The sequence below is a fragment of the Hemitrygon akajei genome, chromosome 3 (genome assembly GCF_048418815.1).
Source record: "Hemitrygon akajei chromosome 3, sHemAka1.3, whole genome shotgun sequence".
NCBI lineage: Eukaryota > Metazoa > Chordata > Chondrichthyes > Myliobatiformes > Dasyatidae > Hemitrygon > Hemitrygon akajei.
In genome coordinates this window covers 206,092,792-206,104,816 of record NC_133126.1, presented here as the reverse complement: position 1 = coordinate 206,104,816, position 12,025 = coordinate 206,092,792, and the positions used below count along the sequence as shown (strand labels likewise).

General features: G+C 44.3%; 1 protein-coding gene across 8 annotated transcripts in view; it reads right to left on the bottom strand.

The window, feature by feature from the left end:
* The window catches only part of masp1 (MBL associated serine protease 1), a 370,450-nt gene that overhangs the window by 218,124 nt on the left and 140,301 nt on the right, over positions 1-12,025 (bottom strand). The window lies entirely within an intron of this gene.

Below are 12,025 nucleotides of genomic sequence, written 5' to 3'. Positions count from 1 at the left end.
GAATTCATTCATATTATGATCACAGTCTCCTAGGGGTTTCTTTACATTAAGCTCCCTAAGAAGAGCTGGGCTATTACACAACACCCAATCTAAGACAGCCTTTTCCTGAGTAGGCTGAAGCACAAGCTGCATTAAAAAGTCGTCTCATAGGCATTCAACAAATTCCCTCTTTTCTGAGTGGGTACCAACCTGATTTCCCAGTCCCCTGGCATATTGAAGATCCCATCACAAACGTGACATTATCCTTATTACATCGCTTTTCCAGCTTCCTTTGCAATCTCAACGCCACATCTTGACTACTGCAAAGTTGTACTTGAAGGCTTACATATGATTCCCATAATGGTTTTTCACCCTTGCATGTTTCTTAATTCCACCCACAAAGATTCAACACTCTCTGACCCTACGTGGCCTCCATCGGTCGTGGTCGACCATTGATACTGTGTCTCTGGTAGTCACCGGAAGTGGCTTCTCCAGGGCGCAAGCCAGGGCAGAGTTGATATGGAGATCCATCTGTTGCCCACGCATGTTGCTCCATGCTGATGACAAGTCCAAAGGAACGACGAAAGTCGATACAGTTTGGTGCCAGCTGCATCGCAGGAGTTGCTGTGCCAGTGCTGGGTACAGCAGTCAGCCACCTTCAGGACTCCGACTCCGGATTTCTCCTCGGGGTTTACTCCCAAAGCCTATCCCGTGAGCGGGTACAGCCACAAGGCAGCGGAGGTTTGAAATCTGTGTATTCCCTCTCCTAGATGAGCTATCATCCGTGGTTAACGAGCCCAGAGCAACTGGTTTTAAGGCACCAGTGGCCCACCTTTGCCCCTTCTCCTGTCAGTGAGAACAGCTCCGCCAGACATAAGAACTATGCCACACGTGAAGGCCAGGAGTTGGACTTGGTTGTCAGAGGCTGTTTGAGACACACGCCATGAAGAGCATTTGTTTAGCAGTGGGAACTTGTCCCCACTACCACCCTTTGGCTATGACCCTATGAAGCCTCTTTCTAAAGATGTAATTCCATCTCTTACCAACAGAGCCACACCACAGCCTATGCCTTCCTGCCTGTCCTTTCGATACAAAGTATATCCTTTGATGTTAAGCTCCCAACTATGGCCTTCTTTCAGCCATGACTCAGTGATGTTCAGTCATACATTTAGGTTTCTAGGAGGCATTTCATAAGATACCACAAACGTTTCTGGAAACTAAAAGTTTGTAGTTTAGAAAGCAATCTATTAAAAAATAAATCTAATATCAAATCTGGCTGCATTGTGTGGTATAGAAGCTACAAGGCATCAGACTGCAAGCCCCTACAGAGGATAGTAAAAACTGATGAAAAGAGCATTGGAATCTCCTCCGCCCACCCTCCCCCTACAACCCCGTTTGTGACATTTACAGGGAGTGTTGTAGATGGAGTGGCCAAATTATTGTTGTGGATCCCTATCACAATCTCTTTCATCCAGTTATCAAGAAGGAGGTACAGGAACATCAGGATTCAGACTTCCAGACTGGGTAACAGCTTCTTCCCTCAGGCTGTGACACAAATGAATACCCTGCCAACACCGAGGTCGTGTAACTAGGAGAGTGAGCTGTTTACTGTTTACCTATGCTGTATGGTGTATGTATTTTGAATTATATTTTATAAACTTATTTATGTTTATATTTTACATGCTATGAGTGATATATGTTTTATGGGTGCACTGTTGTCTGGAGGAACATTGTTTCATTTGTTAGTTTATCTGTAGGCAGATGACAATAAACAAACTTGAACTTGATAAGATCAGAAGACATAGGAGCAGAATTAGGCAATTCAGCCCATTGAGACTGCTCTGCCATTCCATCACGGCTGATTTCAAAGTTCATAGTAAAAATTTATTAACCGAGTATTACATGGCACCACATACAACCCTGAGATTCTTTTTGTGCAGGCATATTTAGCAAATCTATGAAACATTAACTGTAAACAGAATCTGTAAACTGTAAACATCAGGAACTGTAAACTATAAACAAGATAGCAACAAATAATGAGCATGAAATAACAAGATAAAAGAGTCCTTAAATGAGTTTTGTTCAAGAGACTGATGGTTGAGGGGTAGTAACTGTTCTTGAACAGGTGCGAGTTTTAAGGCACCTGTACCTTCTACTTGATGGCAGCAGTGAGAAAAGAGAATGTCCTGGGTGGTGAGGTTCTTTGATGATGGATGCTGCTTTTCTATGGCAATGTTTCACGTAGATGTGCTCAATCTTTGGGAGGGTTTTACCAGTGATGTACTGGTAAATTCAGTACAGTACAGTGATGTACTGAATCCACTACTGCTCAAAGGCATTGGTGTTCCCATTCCAGGCCATGATACAGCCAGTCAGCACACTTTCCACCACACATCAATAGAAGTTTGCCAAGGTTTTTGATGATATGCCGAATTTCTGCAGACTCCTGAGGAAATAGAGGCACCGTTGTGCTTTCCTCACAATTATATTTATATGATGGGTTCAGGACAGGTCCTCTGAGATTGTGACACCCAGGAATTTTAAGTTACTGACCCTCTCCAATGATTACTGGCTCATGGACCTCTGGTTTCCATGTTCTGAAATCTACCATCAGCTCCTTGGTCTTATTGACATTGAGTGAGAAGTTGTAGTTACTACATCACTCAGCCAAATTTTCAATCTTCCTCCTGTATGCTGATCTATCACCAACTTTAATACAGCCCACAACAATGGTGTCATCAGTAAACTTGTATATGATTTTGGAGCTGTACTTAGCCATAAAGTGATAGGTATAGGGCTAAGTACACATCCCCACTGTGATTTTTGCCAATCCGAACTGACTGGGGTCTACAAGTGATGAAATCCAGGATCCAATTGCACAAGGGGGGTATTGAAGCCAAGGTCCTGGAGTTTACTGATTAGCTTTAAGGGGATGATGGTGTTAAATGCCAACCTGTAATTGATAAAAAGCATCCTGATGTATATATCTTTGCTGTCCAGCTATTCCAGGGTTGTGTGAAGAGCCAATGACATAGCATCTGCTGTAAACCTATTGCTTCGGTAGGTGAATTGGAACAGATCCAAGATGCCACACAGGAATTGATATGCTTCAACAACAGCCTCTCAAAACACATCATTACTGTGTAAATAAATGCCACTGGGTGATAGTCATTTAGACAGATTACCACGCTCTTCTTGGGCAGTGGTATGATTGAACCCTGTTTGAAGAAGGTAGGTAACACACTCTGCTGGAGCAAGAGGTTGAAAATATCCTTGAATACACCAACCAGTTGGTGGCACGGTTCTTCAGTACTTGGCCAGGTACTCCATTTGGACCAGATTTGTTTCTTGGATTCACTCTCTTGAAGGCACCCTGCATTTATTATCCCTCTCAACCTCATTCTCCTGCCTTCTCTCCGTAACCTTTGACGTCCTGACTAATCAAGAACCTATTAACTTCCGCTTTAAATATACCCAATGACTTGGCTGCCACAGCTGTTTATGGCAATAAATTCCACAGATTTACTGCCATCTGGCTAAAGAAATTCCTCTTCATCTCTGTTCTAAAAGGACGTTAATCTGTTCTGAGGTTGTACCCTCTAGTCCTAGTCTCCCCTGCGTCTAATACTGGGAATGGGAGGGTTGTCTTCTGAAGGATGGTTGAACAGACCACTGGGGTATCCACTGGAGTTAGAGCAGGGAGAAAGGATTTGATTGAAACATAAAAAATCTGAGTGGTCTTTTCAAGGTGGTTATGGAGAGGATGTTCCCTCTTATGGGAGAGTCTAAAATCAGGGGTTATCGATAGAAAATAAAAGGTCATTTATTTCAAACAAGAAAAAGCACTTTCCTCTAAGGTCCTGTTTTTGGAAATCTGTTCCAAAGAGCGGTGGAATCAATCTGAAATGACCGGGCATTTACTTCTGACATCACAGAACAGGCCCTTCCGGCCCTCCAGTCTTGCCCCCCAACAACCCCTGTTTTAACCCTAGCCTAATCGTGGGACAATTTGCAATGACCAATTAACCTACTAGCTGGTTTGTCCTTGTACTGTAGGAGGAAACCCACCCATCCAATGGGGAGGAAGTACAGAGACTCCTTACAGAGGATACCAAGGTTGATGATTAAGATTGAGATTGACAAACTCCAATGTCCCAAGTCATAGTAGTGTCACACTAACTGCTACACTACCGTGACATTAGCTGGGAACTCTCATTATTTCTCTTATTTCTCTTTCAGACATCTCCTATCAGTTAGGCATGAAACTACATGGGACTATCTACTCCCAGCTCTACCCATTGAGCCCCGTTTTAAAAGCCTTCCAGAATGACCCTCAATGCTGCAGTTTTACTACTGGCTTTGTACTACCCACTCTTCTCCTCCATCTGCCCTGTCACATAGAACAGCAAAAGACCCTTTACCCCAAGAAGTAATACCAAACCAAATAAATTAGTAATCAAATGGCAAACAATCTCTTCTGCCGACACAATGTCCATATTCTTCCATTTACTTCACATCCATGTGCCTATCTAAACATCTCTTCAAAGTCTCAAATGTAACTGCCTCTCCCACCACCCCAGACAATGCATTCCAGGCACCCACCACTCTCTGTGGAAAAAAAAACTTGCCCCTCATATCTACTTTAAAATTAACCCCTTTCTCACTCAATGCATGCCTTCCAGTTTTAGACATTTAACCATATAACCATACAATAATTACAGCATGGAAACAGGCCATCTCGGCCCTTCTAGTCCGTGCCCAACGCTTACTCTTACCTAGTCCCACCAACCTGCACTCGGCCCATAACCCTCCATTCCTTTCCTGTCCATATACCTATCCAATTTTTTTTAAATGGTAATATCGAATCTGCCTCTACCACTTCTACTGGAAGCTAGTTCCACACAGCTACCACTCTCTGAATAAAAAAGTTCCCCCTCGTGTTACCCTTAAACTTTTGCCCCTTAACTCTCAACTCATGTCCTCTTGTTTGAATCTCCCCTACTCTCAATGGAAAAAGCCTATCCACATCAACTCTATCTATCCCCCTCATAATTTTAAATACCTCTATCAAGTCCCCCCTCAACCTTATACGCTCCAAAGAATAAAGACCTAACTTAATTCAACCTTTCTCTGTAACTTAGGTGCTGAGACCCAGATAACATTCTAGTAAATCTTCTCTGTACTCTCTCTATTTTGTTGACATCTTTCATATAATTCGGTGACCAGAACTGTATACAATACTCCAAATTTGGCCTCACCAATGCCTTCTACAATTTTAACATTACATCCCATCTCCTATACTCAATGCTCTAATTTAAACCCTGGGAAAACACATTGTCTGTCTACTATAGCAATGCCTCTCATAATCTTATACACCTCGATCAGATCTCCTCTCAGATCCACTGCTCCAGAGAAAACAATCAAAGGTTGTCCACCCTTCATTAAGGTACGTACCCTCTAATCCAGCCAGCATTCTGGTAAACCTCAGCAAAGCTTCGACATCCTTCCTATAGTAGGGCGACTAGAACTGTATGCAATATTCCAGATGAGCCCTAATTAGAGTTTTATTAAACGGTAACATAACATCAAACTTTTGAACTCAGATCTGTGGAAGCAGAAATTATAAACTTTTTCACAGCCGCGAGTATCACTGCAGGAAACTGAGTGGGGAGATGAAGGCCGAATATGGCAACTTCGCTTGTCTCCAGGGCCGCCTCAGTCTTAGATAATAGATAACAGCAATGGTAAGGTTTTTAAAGTGTAAAACTTAAAAACATCATAACACCATAAGACATAGGAACAGAATTAGGCCATTTGGTCCATCAAGTCTGCTCCACCATTCAATCATGGCTGATCCTTTTTTTCCCCTTCCTCAACCTATTCCTCAGCCTTCTCCCTGTAACATTTGATGCCACAGAAACATAGAAACACACAAAACCCTACAGCACAATACAGGCCCTTCGGTCCACAAAGTTGTGCTGAAAATGTCCCTACCGTAGAAATTACTAGGCTTACCTCCAGCCCTCTATTTTACTAAGCACCATGTACCTATCTAAAAGTATCTTAAAAGACCCTATTGTATCTGCCTCCACCACCATTGTTGGCAGCCCATTCCACGCACGCACCACTCTCTGCGTATAACTTACCCCTGACATCTCCTCTGTACCTACTCCCCACAACCATAAACTTGTGTCCTCTTGTGGCAAGCATTTCAGCCCTGGGAAAAAGCCTCTGACAATCCACACGATCAATGCCTCTCATCATCTTATACACCTCTATCAGGTCACCTCTCATCCTCCGTCGCTCCAAGGAAAAAAGGCTGAGTTCACTCAACCTATTCTCATATGGCATGCTCCCCAATCCAGACAACATCCTTGTAAATCTCCTCTGCACCCTTTCTATGGCTTCCACATCCTTCCTGTAGTGAGGTGACCAGAACTGAGCACAGTACACCAAGTGGAGTCTGACCAGGGTCCTATATAGCTTCAAAATTACCTCTCGGCTTCTAAATTCAATTCCATGATTGATGAAGACCAATACACCGTACGCCTTCTTAACCACAGAGTCAACCTGCACAGCTGCTTTGAGTGTCCTATGGACTCGGACCCCAAGATCCCTCTGATCCTCCACACTGCCAAGAGTCTTATCATTAATACCATATTTTGCCATCATATTTGACCTACCAAAATGAACCACTTCACAACTATCTGGGTTAAACTTCATCTGCCACTTCTCAGCCCAGTTGCCCAGTTTTGCATCCTATCAAAGTCCCGCTGTAACCTCTGACAGCCATCCACACTATCCACAACACCTCCAACCTTTGTGTCATCAGCAAACTTATAAACCCATCTCTCCACTTTCTCATCCAGGTCATTTACAAAAATCACGAATAGTAAGGGTTGCAGAACAGATCCCTGAGGCACCCCACTGGTGACCGATCTCCATGCAGAATATGACCCATCTACAACCACACTTTGCTTTCTGTGGGCAAGCTAGTTCTGGATCCACAAAGCAATGTCCCCTTGAATCCCTTGCCCCCTTACTTTCTCAATAAGTCTTGCATGGGGTAACTTATCAAATGCCTTGCTGAAATCCATATACACTACATCTACTGCCCAATCCTCAAACTTCCCACTAATTTTTGCTCTATTATATGCCCTCTCTTTGGCTTTGACTTCTCTTGTTACACATGGTTATGTCAACTTGTCTTCAGAATACTTACTCCTCTTTGGATTGCATATATCCTGTGCCTTCTGAATTGCTTCCAGAAACTTCAGCATGGCTACTCTGCCATCATCCCTGCCAGTGTTCTTTTCCAATTAATTCTGGCCAATTCCTCTCTCATGCCTCTAGAATTCCCTTTACTCCACTGTACTACTGATACATCTGATTTTAGCTTCTCCTTCTCATATTTTAGGGTGAATTTGATCACATTATGATCACTTGCCCTTAGGTACTTTGACCCTAAACTCTCTTATCAATTCTGCTTCATTACACAACACCCATACGAGAATAGCTGATCCTCTAATGGGCTCAATCACAAGCTGCTCTAAAAAATCAGGTCATAGACATTTTAAAAATTCCCCATCCTGTAATCCAGCACCAACCTGACATTCCCAATCTACATGCATTTTCAAGTCCCCCATGTCTCAGAAAGACAGTATCCATTATTAAGGACCTCCAGCACCCAGGGCATGACCTTTTCTCACTGTTACCATCAGGTAGGCAGTACAGAGGCCTGAAGGTACACACTCAGCAATTCAAGAACAGCATCTAAAGGAAAAGGCCTCTGACTACCCACATGATCAATGCCTCTCATCATCTTATACACCTCTACCAATTCACCTGTCATCCTCCGTCACTCCAAGGAGAAAAGGCCGAGTTCACTCAACCTGTTTCCATAAGGCATGCTCCCCAATCCAGGCAACATCCTTGTAAATCTCCTCTGCACCCTTTCTATGGCTTCCACATCCTTCCTGTAGTAAGGCGACCAGAAATGAGCAGAGTACTCCAAGCGGGGTCTGACCAGGGTCCTATATAGCTGTAACATTACCTCTCTGCTCCTAAATTCAGTCCCACGATTGATGAAGGCCAATACACCGTACACCTTCTTAACCACAGAGTGAACCTGCACAGCTGCTTTGAGGGTCCTATGGACTCGGACCCCAAGATCCCTCTGATCCTCCACGCTGCCAAGAGTCTTACCATTAATACTATGTTCTGCCATCATATTTGACCTACCAAAATGAACCACCTGACACTTATCTGGGTTGAATTCTATCTGCCACGTCTCAGCCCAGTTTTGCATCCTATCAATATCCCGCTATAACATCTAACAGCTCTCCACACTATTCACAACACCTCCAACCTTTGTGTCATCAGCAAACTTACTAACCCATCCCTCCACTTCCTCATCCAGGTCATTTATAAAAACCACAAAGAGTAAGAATCCCAGAACAGATCCCTGAGGCACGCCTCTGGTCACCGACCTCCATGCAGAAAGTGACCCATCTACAACCACTCTGCCTTCTGTGGGCAAGCCAGTTCTGGATCCACAAAGCAATGTCCCCTTGAATCCCATGCCCCCTTACTTTCTCAATAAGTCCTGCATGGGGTACCTTATCAAATATCTTGCTGAAATCCATATAGGCTACATCTACTGCTCTTCCTTCATCAATGTGTTTAGTCACATCCTCAAAAAATTCAATCAAGCTCGTAAGGCACGACCTGCCCTTGACAAAGCCATGCTGACTACTCCTAATCATATTATACCTCTCCAAATGTTCATAAATACTGCATCTCAGGATCTTCTACATCAACTTACCAACCACTGAGGTAAGACTCACTGGTCTATAATTTCCTGGGCTATGTCTACTCCCTTTCTTGAATAAAGAAACAACATCCACAACCCTCCAATCCTCCGGAACCTCTCCTGTCACCATTGATGATGCAAAGATCATTGCCAGAGGCTCAGCAATCTCCTTCCTTGCCTCCCACAGTAGCCTGGGGTACATCTCATCCGGTCCCAGTGACTTATCCAACTTGATGCTTTCCAAAAGCTCCAGCACATCCTCTTTCTTAATATTTACACTCTCAAGCTTCTCAGTCTGCTACAAGTCATCACTACCATCACCAAAATCCTTTCCCAAAGTGAATACGGAAGTAAACTATTCATTAAGTACCTCTGCTATTTCCTCCAATTCCATACATACTTTCCCATTGTCACACTTGATAGGTCCTATTCTTTCATGTCTTATCCTCTTGCTCTTCACATACTTGTAGAATGCCTTTGGGTTTTCCTTAATCTTGCCTGCCAAGGCCATCTCATGGCCCCTTCTGGCTCTCCTAATTTCCTTAAGCTCCTTCCTATCAGCCTTATAATCTTCTAGATCTCTAACATTACCTCGCTCTCTGAACCTTTTGTAAGCTTTTCTTTTCTTCTTGACTAGATTTATTACAGCCTTTGTACACCACAGTTCCTGTACCCTACCATAACTTCCCTGTCTCATTGGAACGTACCTATACAGAACTCTACTCAAATATCCCCTGAATATTTGCCACATTTCTTCCGTACTTTTCCCTGAGAATATCTGTTTCCAACTTAAGCCTCCAATTTCCTGCCTGATAGCCTCATAATTCCCCTTACTGCAATTAAATGCTTTTCTAACTTGTCTGTTCCTATCTCTTTCCAATGCTATTGTAAAGGAGACACAATTATGATCACTATCTCCAAAATGCTGTCCCACTGAGAGATATGACACCTGACCAGGTTCATTTCCCAATACCAAATCAAGTACAGCCTCTCCTCTTGTAGGCTTATCTACATTTTGTGTCAAGAAACCTTTCTGAACACACCTAACAAGCTCCACCTCATCTAAACCCCTTGCTCTAGGGAGATGCTACCCTATATTTGGGAAATTAAAATCTACCATCACGACAACTCTGTTATTATTACAACTTTCCAGGATCTGTTTCCGTATCTGCTCCTCAATAACCCTGTTACTACTGGGTGGTCTATAAAAAAACACCCAGTAGAGTTATTAACCCTTCCTGTTCCTAACCTCCATCCACAGAGACTCCGTAGACAATCTCTGCATGGCGTCCACCTTTTCTGCAGTCGTGACACTATCTCTGATCAACAGTGCTATGCCTCCACCTCTTTTGCCTCCCTCCCTGTCCTTCCTGAAACATCCAAAATTCGGCACTTGAAGTAACCATTCCTGTCCCTGAGCCATTCAAGTCTCTGTGATGGCCACCACATCATATCTCCAAGTACTGATCCACGCTCTAAGCTCATCCGCTTTGTTCACAACACTCCTTGCATTAAAATAGACACATTTCAAACCTTCGGTCTGAGCTCATCCCTTCTCTATCACCTGCTTATCCTCCCTCTCACACTGTCTACAAGTGTTCTTTATTTGTGAGCCAACTTCCTCTTCCCCAGTCTCTTCAGTTCGGTTCTCACTCCCCAACAATTCTGGTTTAAACTCTCCCCAGCAGCCTTAGTAAACCTCCCTGACATGATATAGGTCCCCGGGATTCAAGTGCGACCCGTCCTTTTTGTACAGGTCACACCTGCCCCAAAATGGGTCCCAATGATCCAGAAATCTAAATCCCTGCCCCCTGCTCCAATCCCTCAGCCACGCATTTATCCTTCACCTCATCCTATTCGTATTCTCACTGTCGCGTGGCACAGGCAGTAATCCTGAGATTAATATCTTTGCGGTCCTGCTTCTCAACTTCTTCCTAACTCCCTGTAGTCTTTTTTCAGGACTTCTTCCCTTTTGCTATCTATGTCATTGGTACCAATATGTACCACAACCTCTGGCTGTTCTCCCTCCCACTGCAGGATATCTTGGACAAAATCTGAAAAATCCCGGACCCTGGCACCTGGGAGGCAAACTACCATTTGAGTTTCTTTCCTGCGTCCATAGAATCGCCTGTCTGACCCCCTAACTAGAGTCCCCTATCACTAATGCCTTCCTCTTCCCTTCCCTATCCTTCTGAGCCACAGGGCCAGATTCTGTGCCAGAGGCATGGCCACTGCTGCTTCCCCCAGGTAGGTTGTCCCCCCCAACAGTACTCAAACAGGAGTACTTATTGTCAAGGGGTACAGCCAAAGGAGTACTTTCTAGTACCTGACTCTTCCCCTTCCCCCTACTGACTGTGACCCACCTGTCTGTCTCCTGTGGCCCTGGTGTGACCACCTGCCTATAACTCCTCTCTATCACCTCCTTGCTCTCCCTGACCAGGCGAAGGTCATGGAGCTGCATCTCCAGTTCCCTAACTCAATCCTTTAGGAGCTGCAGCTCAACACACCTGGTGCAGATAAGGCCGTCTGGGACACTGGGAGACTCCAGGAACCCCCCCACATTTGACACCGAGCACAGAAAACTGGCCTCACACACATACTACCTCCTTTCCACAGTTAACACAGTTAAACCTACCTTGCCTTGTCCCATTACCACCTAAGCCTGTTGAGCCAAAGCACTACCACTCTGCTACTCTATCACTCTGCTGCCTCTCACTCCGCTGCCCGTTGGATACGGCGGTCTTCTTTTTAAACCTTTCGTGCTTTTTAAACCTGACGTCACCACAGTCTCGCCTCTCTTTTACCCCGAGTAGTAAAAAACCCTTCACTCCGAAAAATCAGCCATTCACTCAGCTGTCTTGCTCTGAATCTAAAACTGTTGAAGATTCCTTGCCTTTTTAAACCTTTCACACGCTACTGGCTGATGTCACACGCCTGCGCATTCTTGCCTCTCTTTTACCCTGAGTAGTAAAAATGTCCATGCCCAATCGAGAACCTAACAAACTCTGCCAATGACCTGGCCCCCACAGGTACACGTAGTAACAAATTCCACAAATTCACCACTCTCCGGCTAAAGAAATTTCTCCACATCTCTGTTTTAACTGGATGCTGCTCTATCCTGAGGCTGTGCCTGCTTGTCCTACAATCCCCCACCATGGGAAATATCCTCTCCACATCCGGGGCCTCAGCCATCAAATGCTTCTTCAACATTATTCCACAGGTTTCCACAGGAGT